Consider the following 12,964-nt stretch of genomic DNA (forward strand, 5'->3'; position numbering starts at 1 on the left):
GGATCTAAACCTGCCTGTGGAGAAATATGTGAGGCAGGAGTAGGATCAGTGGGAAAATCTGATCTGGAGCGAGAAGGTGAGATGCTGGATGCAGTGATCCAGTGCCCAACAGAGCTACAGGTTCCCAGGGAGTTTTTTCCAGGGGTTGCAGTGGGCTGGAGCAGAGATCCTTGTGGATGCACCTACACTTGGCTGTATCCTTGGTGATGTCTTTATGGTTTCCTGTGGATAATGGGACATGGCTGAGCCCAAAGCCACAGCAGACCCTTCTGTGTCAGTTCAAGAAATTACCACTCTTCTTCCAGAGAACATTTTACCAGGTTCCTCCTTTTCCTTCTTTTTCCTGACCTTGGGAGTGAACCACATCCAGGGCACTGCCCACCCCAGCAGCTCTTGCTGCCCATCCCAAGCCCCCCACACTGGCTCAGCCACCACTTCCTAATTTTGGCCCCGTGCTCTCCTTGCTTTCTCTCCTCATATTATTGACAGTCTGGAACAATTATTCCCCATACTCCCATTGTAAAACAAAGGGGCTTTTGGGCTCTCTAAAGGCAAAAAAGCATTGAGAAACAGTAAAAGTCCATCTATTCTGAGAATTACAAAAAATCCAGCCGTGCAGGTTAACCCTTGTGATTGTGGCATGATCTAAACCTTTGCCTGAATGGAAAATGCTGCAGTTTATTGAGCAAGGAAAGGAGGTGAGGGCTTTGCCAGGAGGGAGCCCTGGTGACAGGTCTGAGGATACTGTGAGTGTGGACGTGGAAGAGAAAAATACCCCTTCAGGAGGATCAAATATTGTCCTTTTTGAAAAATCAGGTTTGATTCGAAGGGTTAAAAAAAAAAAAGGCATAAACAAAAATACAGTTTTGGAAGGTGTAAAGAGTTATGGTGAGGGGAGGGTTTGGAGCCAGAGCAAAGCTTAACAGCCACGTTATAAACCCTGCAAAGAGGGAAGGGGGTTGAGGGGAAACCTTGACCTCTGATGAGGCTTCCAGGTGCTGTTGTGGTGATAGCCTGGCCTTGCTGTGGACTTCATTAGCCAGAGGGAAAAACGTCTTCATCCTGCAGAGCACCCTCGGGGGACTCGGGTTAATGGGAACCAGATCACGGGGCAGCGCCGGGACTTTGTCAACTCTGGAGAAACAAACCGCGATTGGATTGTTCCCTCCGTGAGGAGATCGGGGAGGAGATAGGGTCCAGCTGTCCAGCCATCCAGGAGACTAATTAGTCCAATTAATTAAGAAGTTGCTCTGTGTTTCCCCAGTGTCACGCGGGGCTCTGAGAGAGAGAATGACAAGGGTGTAGAGAGCGAGAGGTCACGGGGAAAGCTTAATGTCTGTTGGGGTGGATACACAGTAATTAAGTGACAATAGACAGGAACTTTGCTGCTGGAAGAGTGCTAATTAAAACCTGTAGGGTCCTGTTCTCCCTCTGGGTGTGTTGCATGTGCCCCACTGGCATAAATGGGACCGATCCAGCAAGGAGCACTGGACTCTGTTGGTACCCCAGTGAGTCCTTTGCTCAGTGGCTCTTGCACAGGTGCTTGGGATCTCAGATGGCTTCCTAGACCTCAGGAAAATCTGTGGAGAAGTGAGATTAGGTCTGTTTTATGGCTGGGAAGACTGAGGCCTGAGAAGGGCTCCTCCATGACCGGGAATCCCAGTAGGAAACTCAGTACTGTCCCTCAGTAAGGAGCATTTGATTTACTGGGGACCTGCTCAGTGAGGCTCTCTGCAGCGAGATAACTTGTACTTTTTGGTTTATGTGCATAACTACATGTCCTAGCTCCTTCTTATGACCCAGGAAGACTCTTTCTTCCCCAAAGTGTTTGGTTGGAGGCAGGGTGGCACCTCAAGGCCACGGGCAGCCTGAGAGCAGAGAGGAGACCCAGTGACACCGAGCAGGATATTTGCTTTTCTGCTGTCTGTGCTATCCATTCTTCATACCCACAGCAGGGAGATCCATCCTCAGCCGAAACCTAAGCAACAAATGTTAACATTTCATTTTAAAACCTAAGCCAATCCACTTTATAATCCAGACACGGCGTCCTGAGTGAGCATTGCTGTTGGATAATCACACAGTGGTGTGGCCTTTTGCCCCCGTGCCTCGCACAACACACCCGAGGCATGAGATTAGGCTCCAATAATAACACACCCCGTTGTGCCTTTTTGCTCAATTGATAAACCTGCTGTATTAGGAGATATTGTCATAAAACTGAATGGCACCCTGTAAACCTGAATCACTCTCTCTTCCATGCAGCCAGGGAATTAGATGTTCTAGCTCCTGTCTTGGCTTTATTTCATGTCCGCAATATGCAAGAGACTACATAAGCTGCTGCTTTATTGTTTTTAAAACAACGCTGGTGCTGTATAAATATCTATTTTATATACTTTGATTCCTGTCTCAGTCACTGCTGTGGAACCATGCAGATCGTTTTTGGTTTAAATCCTGCCCGGGAAAGCAGAATTTTACCCTTTTTTCCTGCGGAGAGCACGCGAGGGGGGACGCTGCTGCTGTTCGTGTGGCTCAGCGTGGAGCTGAGTGTTTTCTGTTGTGATTCCAGGCTGCAAACGTGCAAGAGGCACTTTGCCAGAGGCACCTGTCCCTGTGCAAGGTGGACACCCCGGTGCACAGTTTCTGGCCCTTTCCCAGTCTTGCTGCTCGAGCTGCAAGTCCATAAACAGAGCCGAGAGAGCCCGGGGGTGCTTTGGGAGGGTTTTTGGTGATGGAGATGGCAAACCAGAAATGGCAGAGTAGAAACAGGCTCTTTTTTCCCCTGCAAAACCGCGTTTCCCATCCCTCCCTCCCCACCTTGCGAAGTTCCCCGCGTGGTCGGGACGCGTTGGTGAAGTTGCGATGGGGAGCGGCGGGATGGCCGGAGCCCGGCGGGTTTCCATCCCAGAGCGGCTCGCAGGCTGCCCTGGCTCCGGAGCAGATTGATTAACAAAGCGGCGTGCCGGGGTGGCCGCCGGGGCTCCCCGCCGGGCGATGCTGCTCGGCCGGCACGGGAGAGGAGCGGCCACTTCTCCCCGGGTCTGTCCCCTCCCCGGGCGAGGGATTAACCGGGAAGTGATACAAAAGGCACATATGCTCCTGTGTCCAGTCCTGTCTATTCATATGTGTGTTACTTAGCCTAATAAGGATTAGACTTAATGAATTGGAAGGAGTTAACAATATAAAGAGGCAATAGAAAAAGGCCTAAGTAGTCGTAATTCCATTTCATGTAGCTTTGGTGTTGCTTTGCTTTCAGCGAATAGGTGTAATCCTCTTTGAAATCAAAGGTGGTACAAAGTATGAATTTAAATTTGACATTTACAGCTCCTGTAAGATTTAGTATTCCAGAAAGGTTTGCTCTTCAAGAGGGGAAAAAAAAAAAAAAAAAAAAGAGGTGCCATCTGCTCTCCAGGACCGTCCCTCCACACGGCTCCTGCACAAAAGTTTCTCAGCAGAGGGGCTGTTCTGGCAGGAGAAGTGCTCAGGCCTGGGGATAGGCAGTATCTGGAGTCACACTTCTACCCTTTGCTTTGAGGACTGATTTGGGTTGATTTGGTTTAACTTGGTTAGTTTGCAGAACGGTGCATGTTGTGGATTGCTGCGTGGTCAGCAGGAGCTGCAAGGCTCACTGATGATCCCCGCCTTCCATCTCACTGGAATTCACCTCCCAGTCTGTGTTCCCAATGCCTGGTGCCAGTGAGACAGGGATGCTCCACTGCCCGAGCACAGCCACAAGGAGAGGAGTGCAGGATTGGCTTCCTTTCCCACACCTCTACTAGAAGGGAAATAACAGTCCTGCCTTTCTGATGGCTCGTGAGCCAAACCCCAAACCCTGTCTGCAAACATGTCTGTGTTCTCCTAACTTAAACCCAAGATATCATTCCCTTCTGCCATTTCTCTGTTCTGATGAGTGGGTGGGAGATGCTGGTTGGCCTTGTCAGAGGGTCCCACTGGCATCCTGCCCCCAGCTTGTGCCAGACAGGGTGGGCCTGTGGGGTGGCTTGGCTGCCACCACGCTGGGGATGTGGTGACACTGGAGGTACTTCAGCTGTGTTTGTCCTGTCAGTGATGCTTTCACCACTCACAAGGTTAGAGGGTTTTTTGAGGGCTAAAGAGAAACCACTGGCCTTGTGTTATCCCACAGGGGTGTGTTACCATGAGCAGTTTTACTGAAGAGAGTGGAGGGCTGTGGGTGTAAAATCAGCCTGACCAGAAAACACCCTGGGACCACTGGGGCTCCCTTGTGCTGCTAAAATCTGCAATAAATGGAGCTGCCATACTTTCACCTGCAGCATGGGATGCCCAGAATAAACCTGGAGCTGTGGGCCAGGATCATGGCTTCATGCAGAAAACATCTCTGACAACTTTTAAAAGCACATCTGCCATTTGGACCTTCCAGTGCTTTTGTTGTATGTTCAGCTTAAAACACATAAGGCTTCCCATACCTTTGGGAGCAGCATCCCTGGGGAAACCCCAGCCTGGCACTGTGGTGGTTGGGAAATAGGAAGCTACAGTGGTGGAATTTGGGGTGTTTGAGCTGGCTGGGGGTGCCAATCTCTCCACTCCTCCCAGTCCCCCCTGTACAGTGTGCATCAAAGCTGTCCTCCAAGATATTTTTTCCTTGCTCCTGAAAGCAGACAGGCTCTGCATGGAGGTGTCATTTGCCGCCTGTCCCTTATGTCATTGATTTTTAAGTCGTTAATTAACGCTAGGTGTCAGCCTGGAAGATGAATTCTGGCCCTACTCTCCCTTCTCTTTTGTTTTTTGGATTGTAAATGTTATAGATCTCCCATGATGGAGGGATGAGGGGTCAAAGGACACGAGAGCATCTCTGCATATGTGCACACAGTCCTCCTGAACTGCCCATCTGTATCACTCAATAGATGGGAACGGGTGGTGGTGGGGGGGACATCCCTTTTGTTGCCTGTGTCACTTCAGATAGAGACATATCAGCTCTGGATGGGTGTTGTGGCCGTGGGGGGGGGGGGGCACATGCACACACAGGGGTAGGGGATGTTCTCAGTGCTCAGCTGGGCCAAATTTTACCAGCTCTGCTGTTTCACCAGTCCCTGAGAGATACAGAAGGGACCATCCACGTAAAGAAGGGGGTTTGCTCCCAACATGCTGCAACTCCACCATGGAGGAGGAGGGAGCAAGTTTTCTCCTGCAGATGTATTTGGAGCCCTTTGTAGTGGTCAGAATCGCTGGCCCTGTTCAGTAACAACTGGAATTCAAAGCTGCTGGTGGGGTTTTCCAGGCCATAACGAGATGGGATCAGTTTGCCCTTCTTAGTCCAGCTGGGTGGCAAAAAGCCCGGTGTGTTCCCTGGGGTGAGGTGCAGCTGGTGCCTCAGGGCTCATCCTCCTCCAAGGCACGGTGACAGTTGCTTGAGGAGGAGACTGTGTCTCCCTGAGCTCCATGTGCCCAGGTGGAACAGGATCCTCTGGTCCCCTGTGCCACTGGCCCTGTGGTCCATGAATTGATGTGATCTGGGCCACCACATTGGCTTGGTGTCCCATCCCTGTGAGGAGCAGCAGAACCCTAGAGCAGCATCCCTGGTTCAGTTGTCAGCAAGTATTTAAACAACCTGAGTACAGAGACAACATAGAGGTCTGTGTCCTGAGGGTCCCTTGGTGGGGCAGTGTGACATCCCAGGCTCAGCTGCCCCCAGCAATCCTTTCCCTGGTGCCAGGGTTTGATCTCCACGTGCCACGGCGGCGTCACCGCGTCAGGCGGTGCCGTGCGGGGGGAGGGAACAGCTTTTGGGGTGGGGAGGTACCGGCTCAGAAAACAGCAAAAGGCAAACTGCAAAAAAAGCACCAGGGGAGGAGAGCAGAGCTCTTGCACGGGCTTTTATTAGCAGCATTAGCACTTACCAATATAAAGGAATGAGGCGTGACGGGAGCGGATTGGCTCCGGCAGATGGGGAAGCGGGACCTCGCGCCCGGGTGCGACGGGGGTGGTGGTGCTTGTGATGTGCTCTCCTTGGAGAGCTCTGAGGAGACCTCTCCACCACGGCTGGGCTGGTTTAAGTCAGGTCTGGGTCTGGTGTTTGCCGTGCTGCCCGATGCAGTGGCTGGCAGTGGTACCTCTGGGTGGGAGAAGGACTTCCCCTACTTCCCACCTGAGGAGTTGGCTTAAACCAAGACTGGACTCAGTATCTATTGCAAACTGTAGGTATCCATGAACCACAGTCAGTGGAAATCCTCAGTATCGCTTCCAGCATCCTCTCTTTCCTAATGCTTGTTAATTTGTGGTGCATCCTCGTTCTCAGCAGCCACGTGCTGCTCGAGACAGCTCTGAGCAAGTGGGTTTGTTTGTGTGTTTGGACTTCAGTGGAAGGAAAGAGAATCAGAGAGGAGGCAATGCCACTTGACAGGCAAATGTAAACACCCAGAGCCTGCATGTGCTGTGCATAGCCCCTGGTCAGGATACTGAGGATAATAACAGCAAAGCATCCAGTTTTGCAGCAGGAGCTGTGTGTTGGGCAGGAGGGCATTCCAAAGGATTAAGGAAACAGGTACTGCAGGATTTGGGGATTTGTGAAACCTGATCTGTTCCCAAAGGCCCAAAATGGAGTGTTTTTCAGAAGTCTCTTTAGAGACTCCCAGGGGTAAATGTTATCTTTACTAAGGGCTGTCAGTGGTGTTCCCCACCCACACAATCCAAAAAAAAAAAAAAAGAAAAATAAAAGGATGGAAAAGTGAGAGGTGTTTGAGAGCTACTGACAGAGCCTTCATCCCAGCATCCCTCTGCTTTGGTGCCTGGATTTCAGCAGGAGCCTGCTCTTGGAGGGCCCCTGTGACCATGTCCCTTGGGTGTGTCAGTTCTGGCTGCCTTTGGTGTGGTATGTGCAGTGCTAATGAAAAGTGTGATCTGATTTTGGGATGTTCTTGGCTCTTCAGGATAAGTAATTCTGCTACCAAATTGTCTTTCTGGTATAATATTGTATTACAGTGTGATATGTATGAGAAGTCTTGGGATTTTTCCCTGCTTCAGTTTCTATTCCCAACACAGTTTTTTATTCTTGCTCTTGATCACAGCGTATTTTTCCTTATTTATTCCAGCAGAACAAATTCACTTTGATACCTTTGAACAAATTCTGCTCATTATGGTGTTCCCTTATTCGCCTCGGTTGTGTCACTCTTATTTTCGTACCATGATTTTTCCTCTCTGCCCTGTTTTTGCTCACTGACTGTGGAGGAGACGTGCATCTCACACTCTTCCTCCTCCCCGCCTTCACCCGGGGAGAGGTTGCTCAGCCCTCAAGTTCACTGCCTGCTCCCTTCTTCCCGGAAAACATCTCCCCTTGGCAGCAACACAAACAAGAGGGACGAGTGGGAGGAGAAAACCGTCCTGCTCCGTGGAAGTTTGGCATGTTTGACTTACTGGAGGCTGTTGATGGACTGATTGACGACGCTGTAAAAAAAAACCCCAACTCGGGGAGCGTAAATTGCAGATGAGCCTCGGAGGGGGCGGCGCTGGGTTTTCCCACGCAGGGATCTAAGCCAGGCTGAGCTTGTTTTCTGCCTTGGAAGCTGATCCAGCCACACACTCTGCTAATCCACTGTCCCCTCACTGTACTGTAAATCAATGGCAGGTCACAGCCGAGTGTCTCCGCGCGCGGGGGTTAAGAGCGGGCGCAGCTCTGGTGGCTCGGGGTCACTCCGGCGTCACAGGCTGAAGGGTGATGCTATCAGGGGTGGGATTTTGGGGGTGAGCTTTTATTGAGTGGGAGAATAATACCTTCCGTGGTCAAGAGGGTTTTTTCGTGGGAGAGCTCTGGGTTGTGCAATGAATCATTAACTGCGTTTTGCTCCTTCTTCCTCTTCCCAGAGGACACCCGGGAGCAGAGCTGAGGTCATGGAAAGCCCTGTGTCCATCAGCCAGCTCTTTACTGTCGTTCCTCCTCTGTTGTTTGGAAACCTTAGAGTGTTTCTGTAGTTCTGATAATTTTTTCTCGCCCTGCCTCAGTTTTCCTCCTGAGAATTTCCCATTTTCTGCGTCTTTCCTACTTTTCCATGTGTGTATCCATGTGAAACAACACAGATGCACTGAAAAACTACAGAAAGTTCTTGAATCACTGTTTTACAAACTTGAGCTGTGGCTCGTGATAGTTGATAAAGATTACTCAGGTCTTGCAGGAGGCTCCTTGGGTAATGTCAGATATTTGGGAGCAGAGGCTCTGTATTTAGGCAGGATTGGTAGATTGGGGCATAAGAAAAATCCACACCCAAAAAAAGTGTTTGGCCAGGCTCCTGTGTTTCCTCTGGCTTTGGTTCACTCCAGGAAAACACAAGCCTGGCTGAACTTCCCAGTCCTATGGGCTTGTGCGTGTGCTCGTGTGCTGTGGAAGGGTTTTGGCTGAGAGCAGAAGGATCCCCCTCTATGGCTAAAGTTCACCCCTGTGCATAAATCCCTGCAGAATTAGGTCCCTGCTGTTTCACAGCCTTTGGGGACACTGATCTGAGGCCTGGGTGACCCTGGGTACGATGTGTCCCATCCTGCTGGGAGCATCTCTGGCTCCGGGTGTGCTCCCATGGGGAGGTACCATATGGAGAGGGGGTCTTGTGTAAAGCCAAGGGCCAGAAAGCAGCAAAGAGACACGTTACTTTAAATCAAATGCAAACCCACAGCCAGGCCCTGCTTTCAATAGGACGCTGGCTCTGGAAAATTTACAGTATGCTTGGTTAAGGCAAGTAATTTTATTCCATAAGCAGCGCTGCACTGTGGGGTTATTGCAGTGCTGCCAACACAGGCTGTAAATATCTCTAGACAACAAAACTATTCATTAAAGAAATGTACCTTCAGACGTCCAGCCTTAAGTTTGCTGACACTTAAATACCCCTCTATAATGCTGCTCGTTATTGAGTTTGACTGCAGCCATACCCCTCCGGCTCCGTGGCCGGAATGGGAGATGGGGGATGATCTGTGGGAATGTGTTGCCTCTTGGTTAGCTGATTCCTCCCTTCCCTCTCCTCTTAGCTGTCCTTAGCGTGGTGATATCATGTCATCCTCCAGCCCAGGACATGGGTTTCACACTCGTCCCTCAGCCCAGATCTTTCATCCCAGTCTTTGCTATTTTCCCCATTCAGGACACGCTATTGTTGAAGTGACATCTTAATGCCAGTTATCTGATGGATCTATTACCTGTCTCCCTACATAGGGATGAGGGAAAGAAATGAGAGAATCCTTTAATCATTGGAATTGGAGAAATTATAGCTTAGGCAAACCTCTAACAATGAACAACAGTGACAGGACCCAAGGGAACGGCTGGAGCTCTGTCAGGGAGGCTTAGGTTGGATATTAGGAAAAGGTTCTTCCCCCAGAGGGTGGTTGGGCACTGAACAGGCTCCCCAGGGCAGTGGGCACAGCACCAAGGCTGACAGAGCTCAAGGAATGTTTGGACAGCACTCTCAGGGGCAGGGTGGGATTGTTGGGGTGTCTGTGCAGGGCCAGGGATTGGAATTGATGATCCTTGTGGGTCCCTTCCAGCTCAGGTTATTCTATGATTCTAAGAACTTATTTTACAAGTTAGCAAGTTCCAGGTGTTTCACTTAAATGGATGGGCTTATTCCAGCAGGGAAGTCTTTCTGTCCCTTGGACCCACAGGGGATTTGTGTGGGCAGGGAGTGAGAACATACCTCTGTTTTCCTAACAAAATTTGCCCATTTGTCCCTTCAGGTCTAAAATGGGCAGAAGACCTATTTATAAGAACGTGTAGTAGATAGGACAAGGGGGAAGGGTTTCAAACTCAAAGAGAGCAGTGTTAGATTTGGTATTAGGAAGGAATTGTTCCCTGTGAGGGTGGGGAGGCCCTGGCACAGGTTGCCCAGAGAAGCTGTGGCTGCCCCATCCCTGGAAGTGTCCAAGCCCAGGTTGGACGGGGCTTGGAGCAACCTGGGATAGTGTAAGGTCCCTTCCCATGGCAGGGGATGGAACAATATGAGTTTTAAGGTCTCTCCCAACCCAAGGCAGTCTGTGATTCTATGATCTAGGAAGTCTTTTTTGATATGAAAGGACGTTCTTCCCACATAATTCAGCACCTTCTACCAGTTCCAGAGCAAATGAAATTGTATAAATAATAATTAACAGCAACAAATGTAAAGATTTAGGAGAGACAGGCAGGAGCAACACTTAATGGGCAGGCAGGGCATCTTTCATGGGACGTGTTAACGAGGCAAACATCGATTGCTCGGCGTTGTTTGGGGCGGACGCGCTTTCCCCGAGCAAACGCCTTTTCCAGTTTTTATCATGGTTTGGGAACAACTTCTCTCGCCCTTCCATACTGTGGCTCTTATAAACAAGTGTTCTGTTTAGAAAGACGTGTTAAACTGTGTTAAGTAATGTAAGCAAATAACACATGTGCTGCATGGAGATCCTTCCCGTGGCGGCCGGGAGCTGCTTTGCATACTGATTTGTGGCTCTGCCTTTGCTGCTGCTGGCACCTGATCTTTCTTGCAAACGAGGCTATTTTGCCTCAAGGGTTCTCTACCGATTAAGTAATAAATAAATAAGGGTAAAATGAACCTAGCCTTGCCTAAAATAATTTTGGAGGTTAAAAAAAAACCAGAAAGATGGAGGGGGGGGGGGGTTGCTATCGATCCGAGCTGTTAAAACATCGCGGCGGCTTTTCTGCATTAAATGGAGATGGGTTTGGGGGTGAGTATGGAGAGAAAGAGTGAAAAATAACAACAGGGCATGAGATTAAGGGGTTTATTTGCTAGCAGGGGTTGTTTTGTTTTTCCTTTGCTATTCCTTACTATCCTCCATGTGCCTGCAGAAATGTAGCAGATTTTCCTGAACTCTGTTCCCTCTAATGAGCATTGCTTTTGAAAGAGGGCTTGCAGAAGTTTATTTTTGGAAGCCCAGAAAGAAATCCAGCCCTAAATCCCCTCTCTTCTTAAACTCTCAGGTTCCATGGTCTGGCAGGCCAAGCACACAGGTTTGTCTGATGTATTAAACCTGACACCCTCTTATCTAATGGCCTTCAGATGGTCCCTGTGATAGCCCTCCTGATAAGCCACAGGGACTGGTAATGCTTTCCTTTGCCTCCTTTTCCTGTGCCTTGCCATCGCTCACCGTGGTCAAGAGGCCAGCCACCTTCCCCAGAGAGGTGGGATGAGCTGCCACCAGTCTTTGCAGCTCACCCAGAAGTGCCTGTTCTGTGCAGGGGGTGCTCAGGGAGGAGATGGCATTAGGGACAGTGCTTTTTGATGTGTCTCACCTGAGGTGTGGGAGGTGTTGCTTTATCTGAAAGAGAGCAGGGTTAGATTAGATGTTAGGAAGAAATTGTTCCCTGTGAGGGTGGGGAGACCCTGGCACAGGTTGCCCAGAGAAGCTGTGGCTGCCCCATCCCTGGAAGTGTCCAAGCCCAGGTTGGACGGGGTTTGGAGCAACCTGGGCTAGTGGAAGGTGTCCCTGCCCATGGCAGGGGGGTGGAACTGGATGGATTTTAAGGTGCATTCTGTGATTCTGTGATGTCTCACACACAAAGATGCTCGGGGACAGAGCAGCAAAATGGTTTACCCAAGGTGCTGTGATGGGCTCATGTCCATCCCCAGCCTCCCCCTGCCCATCCCTGTGGCCTCCTGCCCTCTGTGCCCCTGGCTGTGAGTGCAGCAGGTCAGCTTGTGCTGCTGGCAGCGTTGGCTGTGGTCTGTGTTTGGAAAATAAAAGGAAGGCAAACTCTATAATATTTTATAGCTTCTGCCATGGTGGTGTCACACCCCTCTGTAGTAACCGCAGTGCTGAGCTTGACGTGAAGGGTAAGCCAAGGGCAGGCAAAAAAAAAAAAAAAATCCTTGTTTTTTAATATTGTTAAACTTCAAGTATTCCAAGTTGCTACAAATAATAAAGAGTAAATTTAAAAAGGGACTGTGAAAAATGGGGCAATGAACATCTGTGCTGTGCTGATTTATCTGGTAAAAAAATAAGCAGAGGAGTGAAAGCAGGAGCAGGAGCAATTTCTCAGTGGCGTTGGGTTGTTGCAGGGAGTGTGTTTGCTGCATGGCAAGGAGCAGTGTGGTGCTGGGGTGAGAGGCGAGACCCCCAGCCCCCCGCCGCCGGAGCCTCTGATGTTAATCTTGGTGATGGGGAGGGAAATATTGACAGCAGGATGGTGCTCTCTGGCTTGAATGACAGGCCATATGTTTGTAAAATAGTCTGAAGTACCAAATAGAAAAGGCCTGGGCGAGTGGAGAGAGACGTATTTTCTCTTTACATGTAAAACTTCCAACACTTGGCAGGAGCCCAGCGACAATTAATCAGCGGGAGCCTTTTAGAAAGGCTCTTCCTGGGAAATAAGGGTACAGAAAAATCCTTTAAATTAAACATAATTTAAAACAAAGTAGTGTGTCAATAGGGGAAAAAAAAAAGGGGGGGGGAATGGACTTGCAATAAATACAGATTACTTGGTATAAATCCATCAGGCCTGATCCTGTCTGTGCCGCCGTGTCTCACTTGGCCTCGGAGTTTTGTAGAGGATGAGCAGGATGGGAGGTCTGGGGGTGCCCTGAAGGGCTGCAGACAGTGAGTGCTGGGGCACAGAGTGGGGTGGGAGCCCCAGGAGCCCCCCAGCCCCAGGGAGCTCTCACCATGCAGCAGTGAGCAGGAGAAATGCTGCTGGGGGCAGGGAGAGGAGGAGGAGGAGTAGATCGGATTTCTAAGCACCCTTGAAACCAAAGCTGCACTGTTTATAAACTTCCATAAATATTAATTGATATTTAATAAGGTAGGCAAACACAAGGGAAAGTATTGTTTTGGCCAACTCCTACACAGCGATCCCAGCGAAGCGTGAAAGAGTTTGTGTAACTTTCCTCGGGGGTTAAGAGCAGGTCACGGAAGGTCCTTTTTCCTGGCCGGTGTCCCAGCTTTTTAAGCTATAAGGGAACATAGGAGGCTCCTGGGAATCCAACCCAAATACCTGCTGTCTGCAGGGTGAAACTCCTTGGCTGCACGCAATGGAGGG

The sequence above is a fragment of the Manacus candei genome, unplaced genomic scaffold (genome assembly GCF_025592945.1).
Source record: "Manacus candei isolate 608988 ecotype Guabito, Panama unplaced genomic scaffold, ASM2559294v1 h1tg000076l, whole genome shotgun sequence".
NCBI lineage: Eukaryota > Metazoa > Chordata > Aves > Passeriformes > Pipridae > Manacus > Manacus candei.